The sequence below is a fragment of the Electrophorus electricus genome, chromosome 1 (genome assembly GCF_041902795.1).
Source record: "Electrophorus electricus isolate QZ-2024a chromosome 1, ASM4190279v1, whole genome shotgun sequence".
Classification (NCBI taxonomy): domain Eukaryota; kingdom Metazoa; phylum Chordata; class Actinopteri; order Gymnotiformes; family Gymnotidae; genus Electrophorus; species Electrophorus electricus.
The window spans coordinates 15478499-15485694 of record NC_137497.1 but is presented as its reverse complement, the minus strand read 5'-3'; the positions used below and the strand labels follow the sequence as shown (position 1 = coordinate 15485694).

The window sequence follows — 7196 nt, the reverse complement described above, 5'->3', positions numbered from 1 at the left end:
CTGGCAACACTAAACTACTCATCAGACGGGGCTCATTTTCCAGTCATGTATGTAAAGCAACTTTACCACAAGACCTCTAGAGTGTATGACAGACTCACACACAGGATCAGAAACCTCAGCATAAATTACAGACATGTCAGTGGCTACTGGATTTACGTGTTACCATCTCACTAAAACATCCACGTGTGATACGTAGCTTTCGTTGAAAGAAACCAGTAAATATTTTTCACATATCTGCACAGAATTACATACGTGTAGGGGAATTTACTTAAAAATTCTGAAAGGTCATTTGCCTCCTTAAGAACTTCCGTGATTGGAGAAAAAAGCACCAAAACTTAACAACCCCCGAAATTACAGAAAACCGCCATTTACAGCAGGAAATTAAACTTGAAACTTGAAACATGAAACTTGAAAAAGGTGCAAGAATTCTTGCAGACGCTGCAGTAGGTAAAATGACTGACATGGCGAGAGTAAAATCACTAAGGAACGAGGGAAATGATTACATTACCGCACCTGGCCATGTCAAATGAATCCTGTCTGAATATTCTTAACACACATGAGGTTCTGAATCCGGTTCTGTGCACCCACCGCCCTGTACAGTTTCCCATCTGATCCAGCTCATGAAAGACTTGATGACCCAGAACACCTGAAACTCTCCGCCTGTGGATGCACTGTTACCAGTCTTAAATGTACATGACAAACACAGAAATAAACCTGAAACAGTTTTTCTTTGGGCTGATAACCTGTTCCTGGCAACATGCAGAATCAATTAGTCTGTAATGCACCTATAAAACAGGAGTATTGTAACGGTCAGTAATTTGCGGACTGTCCCCTTAAGTTACGTTTACGTAAAAGGCGTGTGCACGTAGCCCACGCGGAAGAGTTGGTTTTGTACTGTGCGTGACGGACGTTGCCGGACCCAGCTCTTCATTTATCGTTATTTACTTCTTTAGAAACGCGTTATGAGCTGTGGATGTTTTTACAACTCATGTATGAGCTGTCTACAATACTCCAGGAGCGAGCCTGTGTCACGTGGTGAATAAACCAGCAAGTTTACTACTAAACTGAGTGAGTCTGGTCAGCATCTCCTCCACGTGTTTCACAGGCTTCTCTCTACCAGTTCCAAAGATCTCCTCGTCTGGGTTGGAGTATAATTTAAACAGGACTAACTCCAAGTGTTACAGTATGTACTAAAGTACACAGTTACTGTAGGTGCAAGGCAGGTGTTCTTAATAAAGTGACCGGTTAGTTTATGTAGCAACATTCGTACTTGGGATATTTATCTAACGACCTCGCAAATATTGTGGAGAAAAATGTGTGATAAAAAATAGAGGCAGTGAAACCCACTGGCTAATCACAGAGTGCGACAGTGCTTTTGAATATTATTATTATTATTATTATTATTATTATTTAATAGCAATAAAGGTTTGTACGCCACATGGACATGATCTCCTACCAAACGCATTTACTGAGGTAACTGCACGCCAGGAGACACACAGTCCATCTACTGAACTGCAGCATAAGAAGGCAGAACAGCACGCGGAGGGAACAAAGCGCGCAGCTACTATCGCTCAGTGCACGAGCTAAAGTCCCTCAATGAACACATGAACCCGTTCAACAGTCCGCGAGACCAACCAGAGTTCTTAGCAGACATGCAAACTTTAAAACAGCTGCACTAAATATTACATATTAATTTATTATCTATGCAGTTGCCTAGTTGCGTTCATAAATCAGACTTTCTGACAGCTAGCGCGCATATTTGGACGGTAATCAGAAGTACATCGACATATAAACACTTTTAAACTAACCGCTAGAGATGTTGGAACTTGAAATGTCAAATTTTTTCTCCTCCAAACCCTTGTCTTTCCCTTTATGGTTCTTTCAAACTACAATTCACCAAGACACACAAGTGGCAGGCCAATCCGTTTCAACTCAGGCAAGCATATATGCTTGCGGATAAATGTGAGTGTGCGGTTTATTTGTTTTTTCACGTGAAAGTTAAGAGGTGCGGTGTGACTGCGCAGGATGCGAGCGCCCCTGTTCCTCTCCGAGCAGAGGATAGGCAGCCGTATCCACGCAGTCTAAGCCACGCCGACCCGAAATGGGAACCCGAGTTTGACTTCAGCTTTCTGTTCGAGTACAGCGGCCGAGGCGGAGACACGGACACGGAGAGACGTTTGGAGGCAGGTCGCCGATTGTCGCGTAAGCTCAGGTTCAGTAAGATGATCAAGTGTATAAATTAATATTTTATATTAACTGTTACCTTATAGAAACCATAACCCTTGCCGTTCCTGGCAGCTTCACTAAATATTACATATTAATTTATTATCTATGCAGATGGATACTTTTTCCGTCCTATATTGCTGAGCCGTTATGTTCATAAATCACTTTCTGACAGCTAGTGCGCATATCTGGACGGTAATCAGAAGTACATCTATATAAAAACTCTTAAACTCACCGTTACAGATGTAGCCTTTCAACCTGAAACTTGATTCAAATGTTTCAAAAATTAAACCCGCGTGTAACCTCTGCCTAAAGGCGCCCTAATGAAATCATTCAGAGGGAGCACATCTCAGAAATTTCGTGTTAGATCAATGCAAGTTAGCGCGGTGCCTCCAGAAATGTGTCTAGTACTATGTTGATAGTAATAAATCCTTTTAAACCCTCTCATGATTAATGACCCGAATGAGTCACAGATTAGTAAATACAACAAATGACACTTAATTTTTTAAAAAAACAAAACAAAACGTATATCCCTGCACAAAAGAAAGCAATCGCGAAATAACAGAAGCAAATCACAAACAACGAAAACCGATTCAACATAAGTATGACCGATTAATGCAGTCACCTATTAACGTCACCACAAGCGGCGGAAAAAACAACGTGAAAAAATACCAATATTAATATTTCTCTTACCCTCAGAGGCTTCAGTTGCAAATCAACCACATTGAATAATTACTGAAATTAGCAAATAAACGCTCAATAAAAATTGGTCAATACAGCAACTTAGTACGTGGATTTTCACAAACGTTTGTGTTAAAAGGCAAAATCAACATTTGCTGTGGTGCTTTCACTGACTCACAGTTTATGTAAGAAAGTGTATTGTTAGCCATATGCTATTTGGAAATGATTTCATAGACAGTATTTATATAAATGTTCTTAGATACAATATATAAAATTCATTTACACTCTGCTATTGTGAGGACACCAATGGACAAGATCTAAACAGTCAATCGAGTTTAGAGTTTAAAAACAAGTGTCATGTTTGTCATTTCAGTAATGGTTTGTTATGGTCGGTATAAAATATGTGCAGATTAAGATTAAGGTTAAATTTATCTCTTATGACACTAAGGGTCATAGCATATATTTAATTAGGCTAATATTTTTACAAATAATACTTACACTGACAACCCTCCCTGAGAGTGCACACTAGTCTGCTTTCCAGTCAGGAAGGTCTTTATAGGTTGGGGAGGGAGGACATACAGCATTGCGGCATTATACTTCCAGATCTGAAGATACTGTGACCTCATCTGTTATAAACACTCCTGTGGATGGACTGAAATACATTTTAGAGCTGCCATATTTTTCTGATAAATTGTACCTATTGAAATAAGACAACCAATTCGATGACAATCATCATTTTTTTAAATGGGCCACTACAAAATGCTCCCCGTCAGAGCGAGCACAAGTAGCAACCCTCTTGGTGGACTTAACCAGCACACCTTCCACTAATGTGTATGTCTCTGCTCTCTCAGCTGTATATGTAGCCACTCACCTCACCCTCACAGGCGCTGGCCTGGAATATGGAGATGCCAGTTTGGAAAACATTCTAAGGGATCAAGAGAAACAAACCAAAATTAATGCTAAAATTGATGCCTAAACATTTTTTAAATCAGCATTAATGTACATTACTCAGGACTGTGTCAATAACATGTGTTTGAAAATGGAGCTCCTTTGACAAAAGGAGCTTCTTTGCAGTTAACCAGATAACTCTGTATCCCCAGCTAGTGAAGCTTAAGTGCTATTTAATTGTTGTTTGAAATAACAATCAGTCATTTTCAGTAGCACAGGTCATTGTACCGCAAATGTTAACTTCAGATGAAGTGGAAATGACTTCATTAACTTCATTCATTCATTCACCCACAACTGATAACCAAGATGTCTGAGAGAAAACTTGCACTGTGTCCGACACAGACAGGTTAACGAGCAGCTAGTTAGCTCGGTCTGTTGGTCTGGCCACTAACTTTGCCCATTAAATCTCGCTTTTACAGTAAAGTCTGGACGTACCGAGATGGGGAATAAAAGCCATAGAAAGAAATTGAGCGCAACAAATTGAAGGGAAAATGTAAAAAAGGGAGCCTGGCTTCACTTACCAAATGCTGTAAGTCAGAAGTGTGGCAGGATGCTGGGACAGCAACGGGAGAGCCAATAAAAATTGGAGAAGCACGTTGGAACAGACCAATGGTGCTCTGCGGCCTTTTGGAGAATATTGGAACAGGCCAATGAGAGGACGCAAGCTCTCTGGAACACACTGGAACAGAAAATCAGGGTCAGTGGAATGAGTCAACATATTGAGATGGACAGACCCACAAAAGATAAAGAAAATGAAAGCTAAACACGATAGAACCAACACACTGACAGAAACACAACTGGGAACAGGTTACAAGGCAACAACATGAAATGAAGAACACAGGTGACATGAACAGCAAACATGATAGGACCTTAGAATAAATGGAGGCTTAGTACAATGAACACAGGCTGAGTGAACAATAACCAGAGACAAGACTGGAGAGACACTAGAAATATATACACGAGTTAACAAGGAATATATACACGAATTAACAAGGAACAATTAGAAACGGGAGAAAACAGGCAGAACAACCAGACAAGGGGGAGTAACAGAAAAATCAAAACAAAGAAGCTCATGGAAAGAAAACCAAGTTGTAAAGCCAAAACAGAGCACGACAGGATTGCTGAAGTGACCGAGATGACAGGGAGGGGACAACCGTGACAATGCAGATTAATAATAATAATAATAATTACTCAGATATGCAGGAATATACAGTGCAATAATAATTACTCAAACATGCAGGAACATACAGAGTAAAAGTTACTCAGGCCTACAGGAACATATAATTATTCAGTCATATAGGAAGAGTGTTCCAAAGTAGGACACTGAAGGCACTGACGTTTATACCTAAAATGTTTGTTGAAAGACATTTACTCTACAACACAGTGCTCCAATATTCCATCATCATCACCATCATCATCATCAGTCTTTTCACCCTCGTTGAAGCACACTGGGATGTGACGCAGCTTACATATGTAGTACTTATTAATACTACTATATAGTAGTATTTATTTAGGTAGTTTGTTAGTTATCTATGTATTTATTTCCAGCTTTTAAAACTGTTCTGTTGCATCGAAAAGCATGACATTTGTTGTTTCAATAAAAGCAACTAATAAAACTAAATGGACTGTTGTGCATGTCATTAAAATCTCATTGCTGAGTTGTGTACATACATCCAGGGTTTGGCAGAATACTTTGATGGTTGAATAATGTGATGTATTCTATTACAATACATAAAACAGTAATTTATTCAGAATACATTTAGAATGCACACAGAACACATCTTACTAAGTCACATTTAAGAGCAAAAATAGTTTATATATTTTAAATTGAAGTTCTAAATTGTGAACAGCTTATCATTAAACAAAACTGATAAAATGCCATCAATTTATGACTTTAGAAATTAAAGAATTATAAATCATTATTATTATAATAGTGCTCTTATAAAATACTCCACCTTACTTGATGGTAAAAGTTAAGTGTTCAAACTTCAAAATGCTTTTTCTCACTATTTCCACTTTATTCTGTGGTGACGTAAACATTGTAGAACGAATCAAGCACGAGCACAAATCCATTGGTTTCATTTCTGAAGCGGGAGGTTCAAGTGTGACATTTAGCGGTGAGTTTAAAAGTGTTTATATGTCGATGTACTTCTGATTACCGTCCAAATATGCGCGCTAGCTGTCAGAAAGTCTGATTTATGAACGCAACTAGGCAACTGCATAGATAATAAGTTAATATGTAATATTTAGTGCAGCTGTTTTAAAGTTTGCATGTCTGCTAAGAACTCTGATTGTTCTCGCGGACTGTTGAACGGGTTCATGTGTTCATTTAGGGACTTTAGCTCGTGCACTGAGCGATAGTAGCTGCGCGCTTTGTTCCCTCCGCGTGCTGTTCTGCCTTCTTATGCTGCAGTTCAGTAGATGGACTGTGTGTCTCCTGGCGTGCAGTTACCTCAGTAAATGCGTTTGGTAGGAGATAATGTCCATGTGGCGTACAAACCTTTATTGCTATTAAATAATAATAATAATAATATTCAAAAACACTATCGCACTCTGTGATTAGTCAGTGGGTTTCACTGCCTCTATTTTTTATCCCACATTTTTCTCCACAATAATATTTGCGAGGTCGTTAGATAAACAGCCCAAGTACGAATGTTGCTACATAAACTCACCGGCCACTTTATTAAGAACACCTGCCTTGCACCTACAGTAACTGTGTACTTTAGTACATACTGTAACGCTTGGAGTTAGTCCTGTTTAAATTATGCTCCAACCCAGACGAGCAGATCTTTGGAACTGGTAGAGAGAAGCCTGTGAAGCACGTGGAGGAGATGCGGACCAGAATCACTCAGTTTAGTAGTAAACTTGCTGGTTTATTCACCACGTGACACAGGCTGGCTCCTGGAGTATTATAGACAGCTCCTACATGAGCTGTAAAAACATCCAAAGCTCATAACGCGTTACTTAAGAAGTAAATAACGTTAAATGAAGAGCTGGATCCAGCAACGTCCGTCACGCACAGTACAAAACCAACTCTTCCGCGTGGCCTACGTGCACACGCCTTTTACGTAAACGTAACTTAAGGGGACAGTCCGCAAATTACTGACCGTTACAATACTCCTGTTTTATAGGTGTTTTATAGGTGGTCCTCCTGTCTCCTCTGTACAGTACTGACTGGGTCCTCCTGTCTCCTCTCTACAGTATTGACTGGGTCCTCCTGTCTCCCCTGTACAGTACTGACTGGGTCCTCCTGTCTCCTCTGTACAGTACTGACTGGGTTCTCCTGTCTCCTCTCTACAGTACTGACTGGGTTCTCCTGTCTCCTCTCTACAGTACTGACTGGT

At 39.8% G+C, this 7196-nt stretch overlaps 1 long non-coding RNA gene across 1 annotated transcript; it reads right to left on the bottom strand.

The window, feature by feature from the left end:
* Positions 1-2571: 2571 nt before the first annotated feature.
* Positions 2572-6758, bottom strand: LOC145657418 (uncharacterized). Its single transcript, XR_014123053.1, has 4 exons — positions 6701-6758; positions 4374-4531; positions 3776-3829; positions 2572-3455 (listed from the first exon to the last, which is right to left on the bottom strand). It is a non-coding gene; the product is annotated as an uncharacterized LOC145657418 (long non-coding RNA).
* Positions 6759-7196: the final 438 nt, after the last annotated feature.